Here is a 25,000-nt window from a genome sequence, read left to right as displayed (position 1 = left end):
ACCATGAAATAAAGATAAAAATGCATTTTAATTAATCTGGCACTATAATCATAATTTATACGAATAGGAATAAAAGTTGTTGCTGTTTCACTAGTGTTCATTTTACCTGGAAACTGAATTATATGTATAGATATGATTTTGGACTTTTGCCATTATAGCCTGTGGATGCATGTTTCTTCTAATGAGCCCAAGTTAGGCAAAATATTGCCCTGAAATATAAGTAATCATGTCATGAAAAGCACCTCTCATGATTTATATTTTTATGATGAATATTTGAATATACTAATTGCTGAATTAAGCACTAAAAAGATGATGTGGTGTCCATCACTGTTTTTTCCATCTGCTAAAAGTTGATATGGGTTTCAAAGGTATAAGTAATATAATTACTGTTCAGAAAGAATACTTAGTAAAGTAACACCCATTACAATTAAGAGAAAATAATTGAAACAACTTCAGAGTATAAAACAGACTAAATTTACTCTAAATTCTCTAATTTAAATATAAATTAAAAAATATAACTATTTAATTGCTTACATAGTTGTGGAGTGACATGAACTAAAGTTTTCTCGACAGAAATGATTTTGTCACCTCTTAGATCACCAACACACTCAAAAGATATAAACACTTCGCTTCTTACGGACGTCTGACAATCTTCTCACCTTCCAATGTGAGAAAGTGTGTCAGAAGTGCGTTCCATCTGCTGACACGCTTCTTTCTCTTTGGTTCTGCTAAAGAGAAGCAGGTCCATTATCCTCTTATTTGTCTGACATTGTTGTTCATGTTGGTTTAATGATTGGAAACAGCATGGCTCTTCATTGGCAGGCTTGTCATTGTGTCACAATTGATGAGGTTCTGTGATTAACGCTGTGGAATTAGACAAGCTCCGTGGAACATGATCCCCAGAGGTTAAAGCTGCAATGCTTTCCTTGCAAAAAGCCAACCAATCCTTGAGTTTAGGGTGGGCCCAACTCGATTCGCTGACTCCAAATGTGTTATTATTATTTAAATTGCCAGTGTTTTTTAAATGTGCTCTAATGTGTTAAAAATGAACAAAATTTAAATAATGAGTCAATACATCCTCAGTCCTTCTTCCAAAACATGTTTTTGTCTTACCCTTATTCACCATTATAAGTGTTTATATTTTAGACCGAGCAGGATGCTTTTCATACAAAATTGCTTACTTGCTTCACATCATATCCGGAAATTGATAAAAATTGCTCCACATATATGAGTGGCATAGGTTAGTTGTCACAAAGAGCGAGAAAAGTTGATATGCAGCAGCTAAATCTCGAACCTCCTGGGAATCACTTGTTTAAATAAATGCCAAACAGAAGAGAGTCTGAGAGCAAAAGTGAACATTTGCTTGGCTTTTTGGAAATGGTGAGAACTGAGGCATTTGAAATGATGTAAACACAACATGGAGATGGTGTTTATATTACTCAACAGGTGAGTAAGGTATTTTATTGAACAGATAATTGTCATATGTAGTTCATTGCATTATCAATTGTGAATGGTCATTTCATTATGGTTGTTGTAGCGCTGTGCTGGAATATATTTTCAAGAAAGTACCATGTCTATTAATGTTTATAGCTACAGTAACGTCTTCAGCTAGTCAGCTTGAGATCCTTTCCATCTAAACTGGTTATTTCTCGTAAACCTATAGTAACGTTTTATGAGCAGTAGGATAATCATATTCATCCACACAGTCATGCATTGCCAAAGCACAACCAAAACAATGTTCTTCCGCAGAATGCATGCAGTTTTAAAAGTTTAAAACATTTTTAGTCTGATCTGCTCAGTGGTCTAATAGTGCTCATCAATGTCAAATGATTGAGATGGCAAATCAAATCAAAGTAGGGTTTAGGGTTTAGGTTCTCTTTTGGCTCGTGCACACAGACTTCACACACAGACAAGTGCGTCAATCTATTGCTTAATGAGGTTGTGGATACTTTATTTTTTCACAAAACAAAATACACATGAACGTGTCCCTGCTCTTGATATACAATCATTGATGAACATCTTTGATTTTAATGAGGGAAAAAAAAAATATACAAGGGCAGATTAGAACCCTGAACCTTTGACACGGTTAAAAAAAAACCTTCCACTATATGAGGGAATTCAAATGCTGGTAGCAGATCGTTGTATTTATTCACTAATGTGAAGAATCTCGGGACTAACAATATATTGTATTACATATGTATAAAAATAAAATTACATGTGTGCATATTTTAATGCAAATATTATTTGCAAATAGTTCCAAAATGATTATTTCCCAACTAAAATTAGACCTAGAATTTCATTCACTGTTCTGTTTCTTTATGCTATATATATATATATATATATATATATATATATATATATATATATATATATATAAATGTTCAAGACATGGTTACGGCCTTGCTTTATATATATATATATATATATATATATATATATATATATATATATATATATATACAGTGGGTACATAAAGTATTCAGACCCCCTTAAATTTTTCACTCTTTGTTATATTGCAGCCATTTGCTAAAATCATTTAAGTTCATTTTTTTCCCTCATTAATGTACACACAGCACCCCATACTGACAGAAAAACACAGAATTGTTGACATTTTTACAGATTTATTAAAAAAGAAAAACTGAAATATCACATGGTACTAAGTATTCAGACCCTTTGCTCAGTATTCAGTAGAAGCACCCTTTTGATCTAATACAGCCATGAGTCTTTTTGGGAAAGATGCAACAAGTTTTTCACACCTGGATTTGGGGATCATCTGCCATTCCTCCTTGCAGATCCTCTCCAGTTCTGTCAGGTTGGATGGTAAACGTTGGTGGACAGCCATTTTTAGGTCTCTCCAGAGATGCTCAATTGGGTTTAAGTCAGGGCTCTGGCTGGGCCTTTCAAGAACAGTCACGGAGTTGTTGTGAAGCCACTCCTTCTTTATTTTAGCTGTGTGCTTAGGGTCATTGTCTTGTTGGAAGGTAAACCTTCAGCCCAGTCTGAGGTCCTGAGCACTCTGGAGAAGGTTTTCGTCCAGGATATCCCTGTACTTGGCCGCATTCATCTTTCCCTCGATTGCAACCAGTCGTCCTGTCCCTGCAGCTGAAAAACACCCCCACAGCATGATGCTGCCACCACCATGCTTCACTGTTGGGACTGTATTGGACAGGTGATGAGCAGTGCCTGGTTTTCTCCACACGTACCGCTTAGAATTAAGACCAAAAAGTTTTATCTTGGTCTCATCAGACCAGAGAATCTTATTTCTCACCATCTTGGCAAACTCCATGCAGGCTTTCATGTGTCTTGCACTGAGGAGAGGCTTCTGTCGGGCCACTCTGCCATAAAGCCCCGACTGGTGGAGGGCTGCAGTGATGGTTGACTTTCTACAACTTTCTCCCATCTCCCGACTGCATCTCTGGAGCTCAGCCACAGTGATCTTTGGGTTCTTCTTTACCTCTCTCACCAAGGCTCTTCTCCCCCGATAGCTCAGTTTGGCCAGACGGCCAGCTCTAGGAAGGGTTCTGGTCGTCCCAAACGTCTTTCATTTAAGGATTATGGAGACCACTGTGCTCTTAGGAACCTTAAGTGCAGCAGAAATTTTTTTGTAACCTTGGCCAGATCTGTGCCTTGCCACAATTCTGTCTCTGAGCTCTTCAGGCAGTTCCTTTGACCTCATGATTCTCATTTGCTCTGACATGCACTGTGAGCTGTAAGGTCGTATATAGACAGGTGTGTGGCTTTCCTAATCAAGTCCAATCAAACACAGCTGGACTCAAATGAAGGTGTAGAACCATCTCAAGGATGATCAGAAGAAATGGACAGCACCTGAGTTAAATATATGAGTGTCACAGCAAAGGGTCTGAATACTTAGGCCCATGTGATATTTCAGTTTTTATTTTTTAATAAATCTGCAAAAATGTCAAGAATTCTGTGTTTTTCTGTCAATATGGGGTGCTGTGTGTACATTAATGAGGAAAAAAAAATGAACTTGATTGATTTTAGCAAATGGCTGCAATATAACAAAGAGTGAAAAATTTAAGGGGGTCTGAATACTTTCCGTACCCACTGTATATATATATATATATATATATATATATATTTTTTTTTTTTTTTTTTTCTTCTCCCATTATGTTATACTGGGCAAAAACTAATCCAAGCACTGATGATATTGAACCTGAAACCAGACAACAAGGACAGAAAGCGTTTAGGCTATTCTTAACCAATGAGGCGAGGCGGCGTTTGGGTCATATTAGGGTTGACTCTAAGAAGTGTGCATTTGTGTAGGGCATATTGTCCTGTCTGGATGAGGCATGGTTTGTTCATTTCCTTGTTTAGGAATGTTGCCCATGGCTGGCGAGAGGCTCCCGTCTCTGACAATTCGGAGTGAGGTCATTTCCTCTGGCCCCTGGCTGGACTCGCTGTTCTCTGTTCTGATGGACGTTGAATCTAAACAGCTCTGCCTGTTAGCAAAACTGTTTATCTCTCTGTTTCTCTCTCTCTCTTTCTTCACCTTCAATTTGTCAGTGGTCTCCCCAGCCATTCAGCTCATGTTTGTAGCTACAAAACCAAACCTTTTTGTTCCCCTCTGGTTAGAATTCACATCACTCTGTTAATTGGCTGTATTAACTGTGTCTGATTGAAGCACATTTGCAGAGGCAAAGAGAGAAAAATGCACAGATAGTCAACTCTGGGGACAATTATCTTTTAAAATTGAAGGGACGTCTCCATTACCAGTCAGATCCTTTGTAGTTTAAATAAATTGCTGTAACACAAGGCTCTGTAGTGTGTTTTTTTTATTTATTTTATTAAATAACATGATGTGTTCTGCTACCATGCATTCAGCAAGCAAAGCTTTATGCAGCATAGTCACTCCCTCTTAAATATCGCCAGTTGATGCTTCATTCAAACTCTATGTAGCCTTGGACCTTGACATTTCAATGTATATGCTACCTTTCAAAAGCTTTGTGTCAAGTGATTAAGAAATTAATACTTTTATTCAGCAGGGATGCATTAAATTGATCAAAAGTGACAGTAAAGACATTTACATTGTTACAGAAATGCTTTATATTAATTAAATGAAGTTCTTTTGAACTTTTTATTTATCAAAGATTCCTAAATAAATATGTATTGTGTTTTCCACAAATATATTAAGCAGCACAACTGTTTTCAACATTGATAATAATAATAAATGTTTCTTGAGCAGCAAATCATCATATTATAATGATTTCTGAAGGATCATGTGACACTGAAGACTGGAGTCTGAAAATGCTGAAAATTCAGCTTTACCAACACAGGAATAAATTACATTTTAAAATGTATTAAAATAGAAAACAGTTTTTTTAAACTGATATAATATTTCACAATATTTCTCTACTTACTGTATTTTTGAAAAAAAAAAAAAATGCAGCCTTGCTGAGCATAAGAAACCTCTTTTTAAAAATGTTATATCGTACGAACCAAAACTTTTGAATGGCAATGTAAAACAAACCATCCTGCAGAACAGTCATTAAATTTTCATGTTATACTTGTTGCTGAAGCACCTGCTGTCAAAGTGTGACAGGAAACAGAGAGGCATAATACAAAAAACGTGGGGTGAAAAATGTGTTTTATTTCGTAGAAAAGTGCAAGATATTCTTCAAAAACTCACCTTTTGTGTTCCGCAGAAGAAAGTTGAATGGATTTGGAAAAACATGAGAGTGACTAAATAATGATTATTGATTCTTATCCCTCTTCAAGATTTTTGTTATTCATTTGAAAATTTTAATTAGAGGCTCCCATTCATTTCATGCAACTTGGACTAAAAATGATGGAAAACATCATCGTAAGAAGGATACATTTTGGATGATTTACCAGTTTTTCTCATGTGTTAAAAACACACATGTGTGTCTCAGTCAGGTGTGATGAAGGTTTTCCGTCTCTCCCTGCATAAAGGAAAAGGTGTTGGAGTGCTGCTGCTTCAGGGGCTTTCAGGCCTGCTGCTGTAACCGTGGGGGTTATGACACTTGTCGTTGTTTAATTGCTTGCAACTCTGTGGTGCCAAACTCCTGCGAACTTTTCTTAATTAGGACCACTGCCAGCTCTGCCGAGCACACAGGAGCTGGAGACGCAGGAGAGGATGAGCAAAGATATTTTTGCAATTAAAAAGCACGATGGATGATCTTTAGCGGGGAGGGGAAAAAAAGGAAAACGATTTAAACTATCTCTGCATGAACCTCTTATTTGAGATCATACATGTCTTGTAAAAATGAAAAACACATCAGTGACAGCAGATGCATGAAGGATCAGTAGACAGTGACAAGAGTTTGATAATGATTAATGAATTTCATTAACTGGTTATATGGCGAAGTACAGGAAATCAATGACATATGTTAAAGAGGAATTCACTAAGATTGAATTGTGCCTGCTGATAGCATTGATGATGTTCATATGTTGTCTGTATTATTTTAGTACCCGATTCACTAAAGGAATTCTGCAAATCAGTTAATTACTGTAAATTATTGTACTCATAAATCATTTGGATTTGTTCTCTTCTTAGACAAAAATAGAATGGTGCAAATAGCGGATACATGGTTAAGTGGGATCACTGGAATGGCAGTTTTTATAGAATATCATTCATAATTTCATACATTCATAGTTTCATATATAACTGTTTTAGTAATATTAGTTTTAGTTACTCTGAATATGATCCAGAACAGCACTTATTACCACTAAGGGAGAAGGAAATCTTGATCAATGTGTTTCAAATCACAAATCATCTGCCATTCATAATTTCTGTCATAAAGTGTAGTGAATTAGTAATTTAGCAGCAGGTCAGGGTAAGATGACCCCGTCCCTTTTTTCTTTTTTTTTCTTCTCCTGACCACAGATGACACAAAATCTCATCTCAGCACTTTTGATGAATGCTATGCTATTTTTAATTTAGTCATTTCATCTGAATATCAATATTTGTGAGATTTATTAAGTCGAAACAGTTTTGAGGTTAATTGATCTAATTTTGTGTCTCTGTAAAATAATTGTATTAGGGTTAGGATTAGGGTTTCAGACATCTTTGTTTTCATTAAAACCTATAGGCTAATTGAGTGAAATCAGTAAAGTTGTGTGTCAGATATATCAACTAAATTTCGAATCAAATGTCATTTATACATTCTGTAAAAGCATTACGTAAAAGCCCTGGGGGGCTTCTTACCCCAGGTAGGGGGCCAGCTTACCCCTCTTTTAATATTTGACATTCTGTGCTATAAGAACTAAATTAGCAAATGTTTCTTTTTATTTCCTATAATAACACATTGGCTGATACATCATCATCCACCACATGCTGAACCTATATCTAAATATTTACAATTTAAAAGTAACTCCATATTATTCTTAGGGGGGCATCTTCCCCGATGTTACCCCACATTTATTTTGTATTGCTTGCTGTAGCTACTACATGCTGAGACAAACCCAGAATGTAAAGACACAGAGGGTGAGGTTCTTGCATTAACAGCCGCTCAGTAGTGTGAGGAGCTGTAAACATAATACACGGCTGTTGTCATGACAACTAATTCAGTAAAAAGCACTTCATTTGTGTTAAAACGTTTGTTTTGTGCTCTTCGGCAACCTGGTTTTTGTGACACACTCGACGCTAATCATTTGTGGCTGGTTAGCATGGAAACAGAAAAGATATGATGGCAACTTTTACAGTATATCTATGGTGACCCAGGAGAGCAAACCACCAGGACAGAGTCAAAATCCTTCTAAATATTATGTATTTGGCTTGATTCTTATTAATACATATGAAGTCATGTGGTACAAATTCTTCATACCAACGCCACCGACATGTATATAAAGTTAAAATGATAAGGCGAATTAGAATACTAAGTAGATAACGAATCACACTTAGATGGTAATTATTGAGTGAAATTGTCAAATGAAATATGCCTCAAGTTAATCTTTTGAGTACTTCGGATGGTCGATGACAGTGGTTCAAATGACTTTACAATGTTTTATGTTTTATGACTTGTAAATGAACAAATATCTACAGATATGATCCCTGGACCAACAGTAAAAGAAAAAGGTAAATTGTTTGTGCACATCACAACCAGCAAGTCTATGCACCTAAACACTTTGCAAAAAAAAAAAAAAAAGAAAAAGAAAAAAAAGCCCCCCATGTTTGGTGTCAGTATGATCTCAGAAGAGGAAAATGTGATTTTTTTTTTCTTTTTTTCAAATCACGCAACTGGCCAAGAGCTGTCAGCATCTCTGATGCGTTCACTGGCCGTTCAGACACGTTTCCTATAGCTCTCATCACCTCATCAAACCTGCAGTGTTCCTTCACATCACCTCACTGTCTGTATGCAGAAGGTTGGATCGAGGAGGAGGAGGAGAGTCTTATGTGTTTTGACGAAATCCCAGGAGGCAAAAGGGGTGATTGGGGGGCTGCGAGCAGATGCCCAGCTCTCTGAGAGTGGGTGGGTGTATCGCGTAATTGGATTTGTCAGACATGAGCCGTGTGGTGTGCAAAGAGACAGAATGAAATCTTTGATTAAGCTTGTCGCCCTCTCTTCCCTATAATGCTTATGGACGAAGCAGATATCCCAAATGCCATCACACAGAGCTAGTGCCCCAGCTCAATTTTCAACAGAGTAATTTTATATGCTCATTCTCCTGTGGTTAAAACACACACATACACTTCTCTAGAAAACACAAATATATGAAGAGATTGTGTGTGTGGTGAACAGTTTGATTTTAGTTATAGAAAATCAGTCAGAGCCACACACAGTGGCCCCAAATGAATTTGGACACTGAAGCCACACTTAAAATGTATGAACGTAATTGCATTAGATACAATTATTCCTTAGGCTTTTTCTCAGAACTAATTTCACTTTCCTTAGCCATATTTGCATAAACAATTGTTTGTATCCGGTGTCTAAATATTCCTACTTCTTAACTATATTGTATGTGAAATATAATTTGTCTTATTTTTGACTACTACTTAGTGTATATATGGTGGTCAGAATTATTGGCACCCTTGGTAAATATGATCAAAAATGACTGTAAAAATAAATCTGAATCCTTTATCCTTTTGATTTTTAATTCATAAAATTAGCAAAAATCTAACATTTCATTGAAGGAGAAGAATTGAAAGTGGGGGGAAAAATCAGATTATGAAATAAATGTTTTTCTCCAAAACACTTTGGCCACAATTATTGGCACCCCTACAATATTTTATGAGTAAAATATCTCTGAAGTATATTCCCATTCATATTTACATTTTTTAGCACACCAGGGTGATAATGAACATGAAATTGTCCAGTCATGACTTCCTGTTCCACAGGAGAATAAACATGAGGAAAGGGCCAAATTCCCTTAATCATTCATCACAATGAGTAAAACCAAAGAATATAGTTCTGATGTGTAGCAAAAGATTGTTAAGCTTCACAAAATAGAAAGTGGCTGTAAGAAAATAGCTGAAGCATTGAAAATCCCCATTTCCACTATCAGGGCAATCATTAAGAAGTTCCAATCAACTAAAGATGTTACAAATCTGCCTGGAAGAGGACATGTGTCTAAATCGTCCTAATGTGAAGTGAGGAGGAGAGTTTGAGTGGCCAAAGACTCTCCAAGGATCACAGCTGGAGAATTGCAGAGATTAGTTGAGTCTTGAATCTCAGAAAGCCTAAAAAAAATGATCAAATAGCACCTACATCCCCACAAGTTGTTCGGGAGGGTTTCAAGAAAAATCCTCTGCTCTCATCCAGAAACAATCTCCAGCATATTCAGTTGTCAGTCAAGACTGGAACTTCAAACGGGACAAGCTTCTATAGTCAGATTAAACTAAAAAAAGAGCTTTTTGGCAGCAAACCCACCAGATGGGTTTGGTGCACACCTGGATAAAAAGTGCCCCATGCCCACGGTTAAATATACTGCTGGATCTTTAATGTTGTGGGCCTATTTTTCTGCTGGAGGTCCCGGACATCTTGTTCAGATACATGGTATCATGGTAAAAATTCAAAACCTGACCGCTTCTGCTAGAAATTCAATAATGGGCCATGGTTGGATCTTCCATTAGGACAATGATCCAAAACAAACATCAAAACCAACACAAAAATGTGTCAATGAGCCCAAAACCAAGCTTCTGCCATGGCCATCCCAGTCCCCTGACCTGAACCCTAAAGAAAATGAGTGGAGTGAACTGAAGAGAAGAAGCACCAACATGGAGCTGGAATCTGAAGGATCTGGAGAGATTCTGCATGAAGGAATGGTCTCTGATCTCTTGTCAGGTGTTCTCCAAACTCATCAGGCATTATAGAAGAAGACTCAGAGCTGTTATCTTGGCAAAAGGAGGTTGCACAAATTATTGAATAAAAGGGTGCCAATAATTGTGGCCAACGTGTTTTGTAGATAAATATTTATTTCATAATGTGATTTTCCCCCCACTTTCAATTCTTTTATGAATTAAAGATCAAAAGGATAAACAATGCAGATTTATTTTTACAGTCATCTTTGATCATATTTACCAAGGGTGCCAATAATTCTGACCACCACTGTATATATATATATATATATAAACTGTTAATATTAAAAATATTAAATTGAATATTAAATAATATTTTTTTTCATGCAAAACAAAATGCATATACTACGTTTATGTATACACACAAGGAGGGAAGGAGGGAAAACTGATTTATCTTTTAGGAGTTTGATAAAAGCTTGGGTAAGTTATATCTTAGCTGGATTCTTTATTTCCTCATTAAAAATGCATTATTAGTGCCAATATTCTGACAAATGCTGACTAATTAATGTCCTGTGCCCACAGAATGACAATGAGTGAATGAAGATTCAGCTACAGAGATTGTCAAGCTGTAACAAAGCAGTGCAGCAGACAGCTGGCCAGGTGGGGAACTGTCCCCAACAATTAAACCACATTGGCCCAGTAATGTTTTAGTCTCAAAATTGCCCTTGATCTCATGACCTTTTTAAAATGATGTTATGGACAGTGACTGCCAGCCATGCAGGGTTAATGCGGCCCATCTGTTCGAATCTGCAGAAAGCGGGCTAGTCTAATGGCAGGGGACACATACAATTGGCCAGTGCCCTGCCTTAATTGTCTTCAATAAAGAGCTCACTGCTGCACCTTGATGGGTGTATTTCACAGGAACGACATCTCTCTTGTGCGTCACGGTTGTTCTACTTCTATACATTACCCTTGATTGTCAAAGTTAAATGCCTTTGTGTGTGTGTAAGTGTGTGTGTGTGTGTGTGTGTACATAGAGAGACTTATCTGTTGAAGTAAACTACATCGGATACACTGGAGGAGGTTGGCGCCTGTTTGACAAACAGCACAGGAACATTTATATGGGCCTGAAGGCATTTGCATAAAGATGGAAATCAATACAGCTATGTGTAATGCTCAGTCTAGACTAAGCCATGCACAATTCAGTGTAGCTCTTGCTCACATATAAATCAGACTGTCTGTAGCTTCTCTGGTAAATTAGAGACAGAGGAATAATGAAGGGAAAACCTGAGCTGTGTATAGCGCTGGCTCCAGTGTAAGAGACAATAGAAGAGAGAGAAAGAGAGATACAATTGCACACAGTGGCCTGTGGATGGAGGAGATTTGAGATGGAGGTAATTTGTGGGATGTGAGGTGAAGCCGATGGCAAGAGAAAAAAACCCAATTGCATTTATATAAGAATTTCAGCCATGCATGATGTCTTTATGCATAAAAAGCAATCCAGAGTTGCTTAAGCCTTTCTTTTTCTCATGCTGCACTTTATGAGCAATGCTAACCTGTCCAAACATTGGATGCTAATGTAGGGCCTCAACCACCATAGACACATTAAATGCACCACTCTTGTTTGTTGATAGAATGACAAAAAGTTAAAAGAGTTAATTTTTTTAGGCTGGTCTAAAAATCTCAGTGCTCTTCAGTATCATAATGATTGGGATGGCCAATCAAATTTTCTGTTCACACAAGCCGAACTTCAGTTATAGCTTCAGTTTTAACAGTGAAAGAGGGCGGAGTAATAAGATGGAAGCAGCAACTGTTTTAAGATAGAATTGTTAATATCCAGGGATAAATGCTGGACTTTTGTGAAATTTTACTTGCAAATAGTTCAAATCGATTTCTTTACAATATTCTAGTTATTTACTATTTTTCCCCTAAAGGGTTATTTCACCCAAAAATGAAATTTCTGTCATTAATTACTCAACCGCCTGTTGTTCCAAACCCGAAAGACCTTCGTTCATCTTCAGAGCGCAAATTAAGATATTTTTGATGAAATCTAAGAGGGTTTTTTTTAAATTTCCCATGGAAAGCAACGAAATGACCACATTCAAGGTCCAGAAAATTAGTAAGGACATCGTTAAAACAGTCAGTGTGGTTCAAACTTAATGTTATGAGGCAAGGAGAATACTTTTTGTGCGCAAAAACAAAACAAAAATAACGACTTTATTCAATAATTTTTCCTCTTCCCTGTGAGTCTGTTACACAGTTGGTGCAGCGTATGTCACTGCAGATCACTGTGTGTACATCTCTCAAGATGGTCTTTTTTCAGTGCAGTGTGATTGCATTTGGGTGTTAGAGCCATGTGAATTGGCTAAAACGGTCATAATTTTTCTCTAAAAGTCCAGTTTGCAAGATTCAGTTCACGCTGCATTAGGTGTATACGGTTATAAATTTGCAGCAGGAGCACATTACTATTCACGCTTGTATTTTCTCCTTAGCGCTGAACTCACCTCAGGATCCCGTCATTGATATTGATGCCTGCTTTGTGTGCTTCCCTCCCTGAGCTGTTTGTTTCTAAAGCCTCTTTATCTTCATCTGGCTCATCCACACGCACACATGCTGTCTGCTTGTCTGACCGTCCTTTAGATACACTCTACCCAACACAGCTTTATCAGCAGCTGTAATGTGTGCTGCAATGTGTGAGATATATTATGAAATATACACAGTGAAAAACATAATTTCAGTGGTAAAAGACTGTAAAAATACAATGGTATTTGTGGTACAATGGTCCGTATAGTGAAAAACTGTAATGGTGCTTTGTGTTTATATGCATGACACTATGTGCACCTTCTATGGGTCATTGACGAATAAGGTTTTTAAAAGTGAAAAAAAAAAAAAAAAAACTAATTTTATTACGTGTTAGCAATGAGATAATGTGGTTTTTATAATCAATTAACACTGCTTTTGTCATTTACAAGATGGACAAAATTTGTCACCAAAAAAATGATTTGGTTTAACCAAAATTTCGGTTTTACCAAATGACACTATTGGTTATACCGAATGACGATTTTTTCAAGCAATGCTAACAGGCTGATAACTAGCAAGCTAACAAAAGGACAATTAAACATTTTATGTTTACTACAAGTTTTTAAAATATTACAACATTTTCCATGTTTTATAGCATTTGTACCGAATGACCTGATGTTTCGGGACATGCGTATGAGCTTTTCTGGACATTTTTGCTCCTAAAAAAGCAACAACTTCTACACATAATTTTAATACCATTTTGCACTATGTTGATATATGATGTTAGAAAATCATGCCAGAATTAAAAATATATACATTTATTACATTTTAAGATATTTTAATCACAAATGAAATGGCTCTTTTGGCCTTTGAACTGTTATGACCTTTTGAATGACCTTTTGACACTTCAAAATCTTTAAAACACCTTTATATGAAGCAAAATATAATTAAAACCTTTTGTATCCAATAAAGAGATCTAGTTGTACTACCTCACATACTTTGGATGTCATATTTTTGTTTTTTATTTTTATTTAGGCCTTTGGACAAAAAAAAAAAAAAAAAAAAGACCTGTCATGTCATTGACCCCTATATTAGTATTTACCATGGGCAAAAGCTACTTGTGATTGTAACATATTAGGTCCAAGGAAGACGAAGATAGTTAATAATTAAAGTTCAGTTTAATAAACAAAGTAAATAGGATAATCCAAGATAGCAAAGGCAACGTAACAGCATGTGTAACATGCACACACAAACATTATCGGACAATGATAGAGGACAACTAAAGAGGAATTTACACAGGCTAATGATGAACCGAATACAAACAGGTGTGATCGTTAATGAATGTCAATGGTAAGAGACAGTGGTGGGAAAATAGAACAAAGGGAAAGGTGACTGACGAGAAACAAAATAAAAGTCCATGAAAATGAAACTAAACGCACAGATTGTTTGATCCATCATGTGGCTTTCATCTGTGTTTTATCGTGGTTGTCACAGTATTATAATGGTACAAAACAGATTTTAGTACTTCAGTAGGTTGGTATTTTAAAGGTGCCCTCGAATGAAAAATTGAATTTACCTCGGCATAGTTGAATAACAAGAGTTCAGTACATGGAAAAGACATACATTGAGTTTCAAACCCCATTGCTTCCTCTTTCTTATGTAAATCTTATTTGTTTAAAAGACTTCCGGAAAACACGCTCAACATAACACTGACTGTTACGTAACAGTCGGGATCATTAATATGTACGCCCCCAATATTTGCATATATGCCAGCCCATGTTCGAGCATTAGACAAGGAAAGGCTGTATTAACGTCTGGATCTGTGCACAGACAAGGTAAGCAAGCAAGAACAACAGCGAAAAATGGCAGATGGAGCAATATTAACTGACATGATCCATGATAGCATGATATTTTTAGTGATATTTGTAAACTGTCTTTCTAAATGTTTCGTTAGCATGTTGCTAATGTACTGTTAAATGTGGTTAAAGTTACCATCGTTTCTTACTGTATTCACGGAGACAAGAGCCATCGCTATTTTCATTTTTAAACACTTGCAGTCTGTATAATTCATAAACACTTCATTCTATATAAATCTCTCCAACAGTGTAACATTAGCCGTTAGCCACGGAGCATATAGCCTCAAACTCATAGAGAATCAAACGTAAACATCAAAATAAATACTTTACTCACATAATTCGAAGCATGCATACAGTATGCATGACGAACATCTTGTAAAGATCCATTTGAGGGTTATATTAGCTGTGTGAACTTTGTAAATGTGCTGTAATATAATCGAGAGCTGGTGTGGCAGGGAGCACGTGATTTAAAGGGGCGGCGCACTGAAAAAATCAGTGTATAGTTAATGATGCCCCAAAATAGGCAGTTAAAAAAATTAATTAAAAAAAATCTATGGGGTATTTTGAGCTGAAACTTAACAGACACATTCAGGAGACACCTTAGACTTATATTACATCTTGTGAAAAAGCATTCTTGGGCACCTTTAACATTCTGTCAGTTTAAAAATTATATAATATGAAAATGTGTTTTTAATGTAAAGTTCAGTCTGTAAAAACTAAAATGTTGTTAGTTCTGGTAACCAATTTTTTTACCTTAAATTTCACACTTTTTTTTTTTACATTGGTGTGTAATTGTTATACGTATGAGAGCAAAATGTGTAAAAGGCATATTTGGATCTTTTTTTTTGGATTTTACTAGCAGCTTTAATGCACATTTTAGTATTGAATCTGTGTTTAATGTATACAGAATGTCTTAATTACTTAGTTCCAACAGGACATTAGGTATCTCCAGTAAATTAAAAGTGTTCAGATCAGTGCGTTAACAGCTGACCTTGTGGTCAGCACCTCAATTTGATCTTGTTAGCCCGTCTGACAAGTAGCATCAGTGGCAAAGCATATAGGCAAAAGCAAAGATATAATTAGATAAAACAAGTCTCCCACTGTTGTCCGTGGCAACCCCTTGTGAAGGTGAGCTACATGTTGAATTAGGAGGTCATGAGCAGTCTGCACGCACAAAGACACATTTGTGCGTATAGTACATCTGATAGATTAATTTTTACTTCTTAAGGCCATAAGATAACCTTCCTCAGTTTGAATTGACAGTACAAATGGATAAATTCACTTACGTGGGGCACAAACGCACCACTTCAACTGAATCAGACTGGGACTGCACTGAAATTGATTGAAAAGAAATTGTAGCCATTCATCTCATTATAATATGATTACTGCCTGCGATTCACTGTCTAATCTTTCAGTGGCGGGTACTTGTGAGTGTGTGAACGCTGCACACTCTTCCTCCAAATCTCTTGAGACTGATATATAGTGCACACTGTGGGACACTGTAATTTCAGAGGCCATGGAAACTTATGCTATGATTCAACCACAGCAAATCTATAAAATCTTTAAAAGGAAAAAGACTTCCCTCGTGTGCCGAATTGGTGTTTGGTGGTGGGCTGAGGTCTTCTCTGGGTGGATTTACTTGAACTTTCTTTTAAAGATTCTTCATGGTTCAGATGTGATTAAAGAAGGCTAGAAAACCAAAGCGGACAGATCGTTGAGAACAAAGCCTTGAGCATTAAAGATTGGGGGTGTGAAATATAAATTTGGGCTTGGGGGTGGGGAAGATAGTGAAATGTTTTTCTAGGAACTTCTACAAGTCTCATATCTGTATGGAAGCCTTTTTCCGTCTCAAAGTAAAAAATAAAAAAATTCAAATATAAAGTCGCAATTGTGAGATCTGAAGTCACATGCGAGTATAAAAATATAAAGGTACAATTCAGAATACAGGGTTAGTTCACCCAAAAATTTAAATTTTGTCATTAATTACTCACGCTCATGTCGTTCCAAACCTTTGTTCATCTTCAGAACACAAATTAAGATATTTTTGATAAAATCCGATGGCTCAGTGAGACCTCCATTGCCAGCAAGATAATTAACACTTTCAATGCCCAGAAAGCTACTAAAGACATTTAAAACAGGTCATGTTCAGTTCAGTTTGACTTTGATTGTGGTTCAACCTTAAGCCGCGGTCACACTAGACTTTGAACGTGCAAAATTTCTTCGGATGCTGTAACGGTCGTGATATGACGTCACTGTCTACAGCGTCTTTTTTATAAACATCTTAATTTGTGTTTTGAAGATGAATGAAGGTCTTACGGGTTTGGAACGACATGAGGGTGAGTAATTAATGACTGAATTTTCATTTTTGGGTGAACTAACCCTTTAACTGTTTACATTGAGGCAAAAACCATACATTTTTGCTTGTGAGGCATCCTAAAAAAATTGATGTTTCCACAAAATTATTAAGCAGCACAAATGTTTTCAACATTGATTATAATAAATGTTTTTGAGCATCAAATCAGCATATTTAGTAAAATGATTTCTGAAGGATCATGTGATACCGAAGACTGGAGTAATGATGCTGACAATTCAGCTTCGACATATAATATATTATATTCGACATATTAAAATATATTCAAATAGAAAACAAGTATTATTATATTTCTGTACACTATTACTGTTTTTCTGTACTTTTCAAATAATGCAGTTATGGTGAACATAAACTGCTTTCAAACCCATAAAAACAACCCCAAACTTGAATGCAAATGTGTATTTTTCCTGTCAAAACTTTGATTGTTGTTCTTCAAATGGTTAACTTTGGACATTCTATCTTGAAGTTGGTGTTTTTAACAATCTAGTAGCTACATTGTTTTCCTTAGCAGGCTCATTTGCTTTCATGCTAAAGACATTGCATTACACTTAGGTGAACACAGCACCAGATACATTTATATTCCAAACCAAAAGTAAGCTATTGTAAAGCTTATCTTCTTGTCAAAGTTGCAGCTGTGTATTAGAATAAAACATTACTTTCCCTCATCATTATCATGCTAGTATTAAGCTCTCAAAGTGCCACCAGCAAATGTTCCATAGATGCATTTTGTTTTAATCAGGGCTAAATTGTGATTCTGATTACTCACTATTATGCAGAGATGTAGCAATCATTATAACTGTCCATCACTTTCAGAAATTTCGTCCTCCCCATTTTTGGGGGAGTAATCATTATATTTAAACAACTGTTTTGCAGTATTGCAAAGGAAAAACAACAACTTTAAGACCAAGCAGAAGTTTCTGCATTCTGCCAACCGGTTGCATCAGACAAAGACTGCAACATATGTGCAAGTAGTAAGATCTAATATAATATTAGCAAACACCAACTTAACTGCCTCTCAGCAAATAAGATGGGCGAATATTATATCATCTAATTAATATTCATAACCCAAAGAGATAAGGTTTATAATGTGTCCACCCACTTTTTAGATCATTTCTACACCCTTACCATTATGAACCAGGACATAAAGTCTGAATACTGGTGGATAATTCACATTTAAATAAAGCTGTTGTAGTTGGCGCCCAAGTTCAGTTAATTAAAAAAGTATTTCCAAAGTGTATTTGAGTGGAAAATTATTATACTTCCTAAACTACTTTATGGAGGTTTCTTGATACCACAATGGGTGTCACTTTATTTTTAACAAAAGTTTTTTTACATTTCATCTATCACGTCCTTGACTGAAACACAGGCCTCTTTGTCGCATGCAGTGATTACTTTTCTGTTTTGGTTTTTCTCTGACACGCAGCCATCCTTTCATCCTGTGCCGGTGATAAACTGTTGTATTTCTGCAGACATAATTTCTCCTGCAGCGGGATATGCCTGGGAAGAACAACACAGACGTTTGAATCCAGAGGAACATGGAGAGGGTGCTTCAAAGTCTATACTGTGTAGGCTTTTATACTTGTTTTTTTTTCAGTGACTTTTAGAGGCTATAATTGATCTCCAAGATGAAATTGGCAAATTGAAGAGGAGCAAAAGTAGAGAATGCTCACATCTATTCTCGACATCTCCACTCTCTCACCTCATACATTTTAAAGCTAATTTATTTGTCAAGATTGGACTGCGATTTTCACATTTCCTTCTTCCTCCCCTCCCCTCATCCTCTTACATTTAGCCTGTAAGCTGAGAACATTTCGCCAGCTGTCATGGAAACTGGAACACTATGCAGTCTGCAACAAACACTTTTTGAATTAGTTTTGATTTATTTTATTTCCTGCAGTATGGCATCTTAATTGCTGGGCCAAATGTCCTTCCAAGACACGTATGTCCTTGAAAGTCTTTGCGATATCACTTAGATGTGCATCTTTCTTCCTTCAGAGAAATTTTAAAAAGAAAATCAGTTTTGAGCAACAAAACAGACAGGCAGCAGGCAAAGCATGCTCTATTCAGTCAGTTAACTGAAGTGCATCATGGTGTGTAAAGGCTTATGCATTCTCTTAGAGGGATCATGTATTTTTGGAACTTGCATTTGAAGTACCTTCCACTACCATTTATATACCATGAAATATAATATGGAAATCATTTACATTACAACCTTATTTTCAAACCCTCTTTTTTTTTTTTTTTTTAAATAGATTTTTTTTTTTCATTACAAATTACACCTCCATTCAAAAGTCTGGGGTCACTAAGATTTAACTTTTTATTTGAAAGAAATTAATACTTCTATTTAGCAAGGATGAATTAAATCGATCAAAAGCGGCAGTAAAGACATTGCTGTGTAATGTTACAAAAGGTTTCTATTTCAAATAAATGCTGTTCTTTTTAACTGTATATTCATCAAAGAATCCTGACAAATCTGTTTCAACACTGATAATAAAAAAAAATTCTTGAGCATAACTGACTCCAAACCTTTGAATGATTTGTATATGATGATCAGTATACGATTTTAAGTGAAAAGTTTTATTGAAACATTAACATGATTAACAGATTTTTTTTCCAAGGTAGTATGCAGTATCGCCCACTTTTTGCTGTTGTCATATCCATAAATAGAGTAAAGTTGCTCCAGCTACTTTGACAAATATTAGTTGTCACATTGAGCGAGAAAGGTTGACAGAGCGCAGCTAAAACTCGAACCTCTGGGGAATCATCTGTTTTTTTAAAAAAAAGCCAAACAAATCGCAACAGATCTCAAAATAAAATGAGAATCAACACTGGCTTGGCTTTTCGGAGATGGTGAGAACTGAGGGATTTGAAATGTTGTAAGATGGCGTTTACTCAATAGGTAACATATTTTATTGAATAGATAAATTGCCATATGTAACTCTCAAACAGAGTTCATTGTAAAGCATGATCTGTTGTGAAGGCTCATTTCATTATGGTTGTTGCAGAGCTAAGTTGGAATTAATTTTCAAGAAAGTACCTTGTCTATTAATGTTTAATACTACAATAATGTCTTCAGCTAGTCAGCTTGAGATCCTTTCCATCTAAACTGGTTATATCTCATCTTAAGCCTAGTAATGTTTTATGAGCAGTAGGATAATCTGCGCAGTCACGCATAACCAAAGCACAACCAAAACAATGTTCTTCTGCAAAATTTGCTTATTTGATGATTGATGCATTTTATATAATAATGATTCTTTGTTTCAAAATGTAAAGCTTTTGGTATTTTCAGAATTAAATTAGATATTGAAACCTATTTTCAGTGTGATCTTAGACATTTACACCCCACTATACAGGGTCTCATAGTCTTACCATCTGGTACCATCACTGTGCCATAGTACCGACACAGTAGTTTGTGCCACTTATTGTTCATTTAAGCCTGGCATCAAAAATCCTGTTCTCTCATTATTCTCTTAGGCTCAGAGAGACCATGGCATTTTTTCAGCCTGGCAATCACTTTTTGATGCTGTGCCATTAATCCACTCCCAAGTCATGTGTGCCTTGGGTATGTCAGGCCAGCGGGGTCCCGCCATCAACTGAAATAATGTGTTCTAAAAAACATGCAATTACTATAATGCCATCAACAGTCTTATGCGGCCAATGGTGTGGGGTTTGAAAGAGCTATGTTTTTCCTGATTGCAGACTCTTTGGAGAGTGACGGCCTCCCACGCAGGCCTTTGTTTCCGCAGCAGCACAGCAGGTCGAGGGGCTGACGGATGCTGACAGGTCTCTGGGGCTCAGGTGATTGCTGAGTCTTGCGGCCCTTTTCATCGGCGCTGCGGAGCGAAAGATATGAGAGCCGCAAGCTTCGCCGCTGACTCAGAATACTGGTGAGTCTGATTGATACGGAGTTGATGGAAAGATTAAAAACTTAGCTTTTACTCTCAGGCTCTGACAGCAACGTTCCCACACATAAACTTAGTCATATGCATGCAAAACACACTCCTCTACTTTTTAAGTGGACTGTCTGGCATGGATTTCATCTGTCAGTCTTGTTGGTGTAATCGAGGCAAAAGCTTTCAATCATCATCTCAGAAATGACACAGCTTGTGCGGTCATAATTACGTTGGTTGTGATTTCAATGAATAATGTCTAATTTCGATTGCAGCCATGGAGGTTTGTCTTTACCGTGTGGTTGCGAATAGCTTCGTGGTAATTAGAGCATATGAGCCTAGCATAGGCAGAGGAGGAGTATGTTCCTGCACAGTGATTGTTGGTTGGCTTGATTGTGGATGTTTTTTTCTAAATTTAGTGGAGCTTTATATCTTTAAACAGCTACATGCAAAATTAGCATAGCCTCCTACACTTCACACTGAATCTCAAGTATTTTGTTCCAAGCACATAAGTTTCTCTCAGTAATGTTGCCAGGTATTAGTGTCTATGTCATAGGCACTCAAAATCTAATTCTTGGACTGCACTTTAATTTAATTGTGGCTTTATTTAACATTAAACTTAACTATCAACTCTATTCAGACACCTTGTGTAGGGGAAACAGAACTGAACTGAGTAAATTTCAAATGTCAAATTCAAAGCTCAAATGAATCATTTTCAGTTAACTATTAGCTAGCATGCTAAGCTTCTGTTTTGACAACAAAAAGTAAAGAAACAGCCTTGTGAAGTGTGTAATGTTATCTAGAAGTGCAGAGAATAAGAATAAGAACAAGTTCCACCAAAGACTATAGAATAACACAAGACGTGTCACTCGTATTGTTTTGAATGGGAGAAAGTGTAACGCACAGTATGGCGGAATAAGTCCCGCCTTCTAAATAGAGCAATCGCCGACTGGTAAAGTCATCGCATCACTTCAGCGGCCGTTAGAATCACCGGTTTCTATAGAAACAGTCATACGCGAGCCTCCGAACAGACGAGCATTTAGGTCTGCGCATGCGCATTAGCTTGATCCAGCCTGAAAAATACAGTTTTTTGGTCATGATTCGAGCGTTTAGAAACTAAATTTATGAGCCGGTTGTTGTTAAATTTCATTGTTGATTTCAAATATGAAATTTAATCGTAAGGTTGGCGAACAGTTTTGGAGAATTTGATGTTTCCCCATTCAAAGAGATTGCATGATGCCCAGGATGCCCGAGAGGCGTTTCAAAGATGGCTGCCGAGTGAAATGACTTGTCTTAAAGGGACTTTGGTTCCACTCTACATCACAATTGATGCTGCTCCACCCATCTTAGTTATGGTTGCTAACTGAGACAAGCTTTACAGAAGATCCTAGTGATGGGTTTTTCATGAACAGTGCATCTGCCACATGGCAAATGAATGAAAACTCTGGAGGTAAATCAATTATGTTTCTCATAATTTATCTTTGGCTGCATTATAATGATTTCCTAATTCAAAATATTATCAAAGATTGCATAGGTGGATGTGTTCAGAGTATTTCGCTATTGAATATACTGTAACATTTTAACTCAGCTCAAATAATTTAATTCAATTCAATGAACTTTATTGTCCCCAATGGGGAAATTTGTCCCACATACACATACATTGATCAAAGACATAATACAGAATTCACAAAAAAAACAACAACAAAAAACATACTACTTATTTAAAAGTCTAATTGACATTGGTACAAAAGATTTCTTAAAACGATTATATTTGCACATAGGCATCCTGTATCTTTTGCCAGAAGGCAGCAACTCATATTCTGAATTTAAATTATGCGAAGAATCAGATACAATCTTGGTAGCTACACTGATGACTGACTTCTCATATGAATACTCCAATGAATGGTATTCCCTTTTTCCCATAATTCTCATTGCCATCTTTACCAGACGAGCAAGTTTAGCTTTGGACTGAACTGTAATATTGCCAAACCACACAGTGTATCCATAGTGTATTACACTTTCAATTACAGCCTGGTAAAAGATGTACATTATTTTCTGTTCTACTCCATACAATCTTAATCTACGTAAGAAATGTAACCTCTGTTGCACACGACAGCATACACTATCCACATGAAAACCCCAGTTAAGCAAGTTATCCATGTAAACACCCAGATATCTGTAAGAACAAATAAACAAAATCACTAAAGATACGTTAATTTTGCTGAATGAGATTGAATGCGAGAGTCAATAAAATGTGACCCTGGACCACAAAACCAGTCATAAGGGTCCATTTATGCATCATTGATCATCTTTCCATTGATGTATGGTTTGGCCGAGATACAACTCTGGAAAAATCTGGAATCTGAGGGTGCAAAAAAATAAAAATATTGAGAAAATCGCCATTAAAGTTGTCCAAATGAAGTCTTTAGCAATGCATATACGGTAGGAAATGTACAAAATATATTCATGGAACATGATCTTTACTTAATGTCCTAATGATTTTTGGCATAAAAGAAAAATCGATAATTTTGACCCATATAATGTATTGTTGGCTATTGCTAAAAATATACCTGTGTGACTTATGACTGGTTTTGTGGTCCAGGGTCACATATGATCCAATCTTCTCATCACTAAAATGTCATACTGGAAATAACTGGATATCTGAACAGCACATATTTACTGGGTATATCCAGTAATTAACTGGATAATTGAACAGCATCATTTTCAGTCAAATTTGCTTATAAAGAGGTAAAAACTTGTTGTTCTTAAGTGGGCTGGAATGGAATTTGGCATTAGCATGGAGAAAAACACTAATCAAAATCAGTGCAAAAATTTAAAAAAAAGCCTCATTTGAAACATTACAAGTGAAAACAATGTAAGAGAACAAAACGTTCCCACAACACTTCCACAATGGTACTGTAAGCTATATGCTATTGACTCGAAATTCCTCTTAATGTAGTCCCAATGCAAGTATTTGTAATTTATTATTTCAAATTTATTGCACATGATAAAAATCAAGAATTGTGTTGCATTACCTCATTTTAATTAGCCTAAGTAAATTGAGCAGAAATCAATTTTTCGCCTGCTCATTTTACACTTTCCTGTATTTGCAGTAGTCCCAGGTTGGATTGTCCCACGTTCCTCTGTGCAGCAAGTGATTTCTCTATCACTGTAAGGGTCATCCAGTCAGACACCCAGAGGTCACTGATGACAGCTGGGTTCCCTGGCAGTGATTGAGTCAGTACTGGGGCACTTCAGCTCTCTGACCGCTCTCAGACACGTCTGGCCACGGGCTCTGCTCGTTTATGATGGATGAATGTTTGTGGGCTAGTTTGGCTCTGATATCTTAATGGATGTGCTCCTCTTGGGGTAGCAGGAGTGCTTTGTGTTGGACAAGTGGATGGATTTATCATCCGTCACGCTGAGGAGGCTGCAGCACTCCCCGTGCCCTGCTGTAACCCACTATGATGTAAGAGCTGGAATGTAAGTTACTATTAGGTCTGTCAGAGACATTTATATAAGAGCAGTGCTGTAATGTCATTACAAATGTCAAGAAATTCAAAAGATACTGCCAGAACAGCTGCTCCGATCTCTTAAATGAAAGTTTAATGGGTGGTCCAACAGGGAGGGGTGTGTTTGACTCATGTCCCGATGGCAGACCCCCTTCAGGAGTACATTCTGCCACACGTCAGTCGCGTTATGTTTTTATGTCCTCAGCTGCTTGTGCGCAGGGACATCTGTTCTGCCGATGCTTCAAGGTGCCTCCGACATTCCCCAAAGGCCTGAAATGGAGAACCCGGCGCTCTGGAAACAAATGAGTTCTTGGATCCTTGTTGTCCCTGCTGACCCTCCTGTCGCTGTAACTGACGTTTGCCTCGGAAAGATAGTACCGCTCATACAAGACGCAGTCAAATCACAACAGGATGAAAATAGAACAAGCCGTTTGAGATGTGGTTACTGCGCAACATCTCTGATCATTTTGACATGTTTTGCTGTTTACAGGGGTTTTGTCATCTATTCAACAGGCTTGGGTGAAAAGACATGCATGATGGTAAGGGATAGTTCACCCAAAAATAAAAATCTGACTTTGTTTGTTTACTCACCCTCATGTAGTTCTAGTCCTGTAAGCATTTTTTTCTTCTGTGGA

This window comes from Megalobrama amblycephala, linkage group LG1 (assembly GCF_018812025.1).
Source record: "Megalobrama amblycephala isolate DHTTF-2021 linkage group LG1, ASM1881202v1, whole genome shotgun sequence".
Taxonomy (NCBI): domain Eukaryota; kingdom Metazoa; phylum Chordata; class Actinopteri; order Cypriniformes; family Xenocyprididae; genus Megalobrama; species Megalobrama amblycephala.
Note: the sequence above shows the minus strand (reverse complement) of the source record.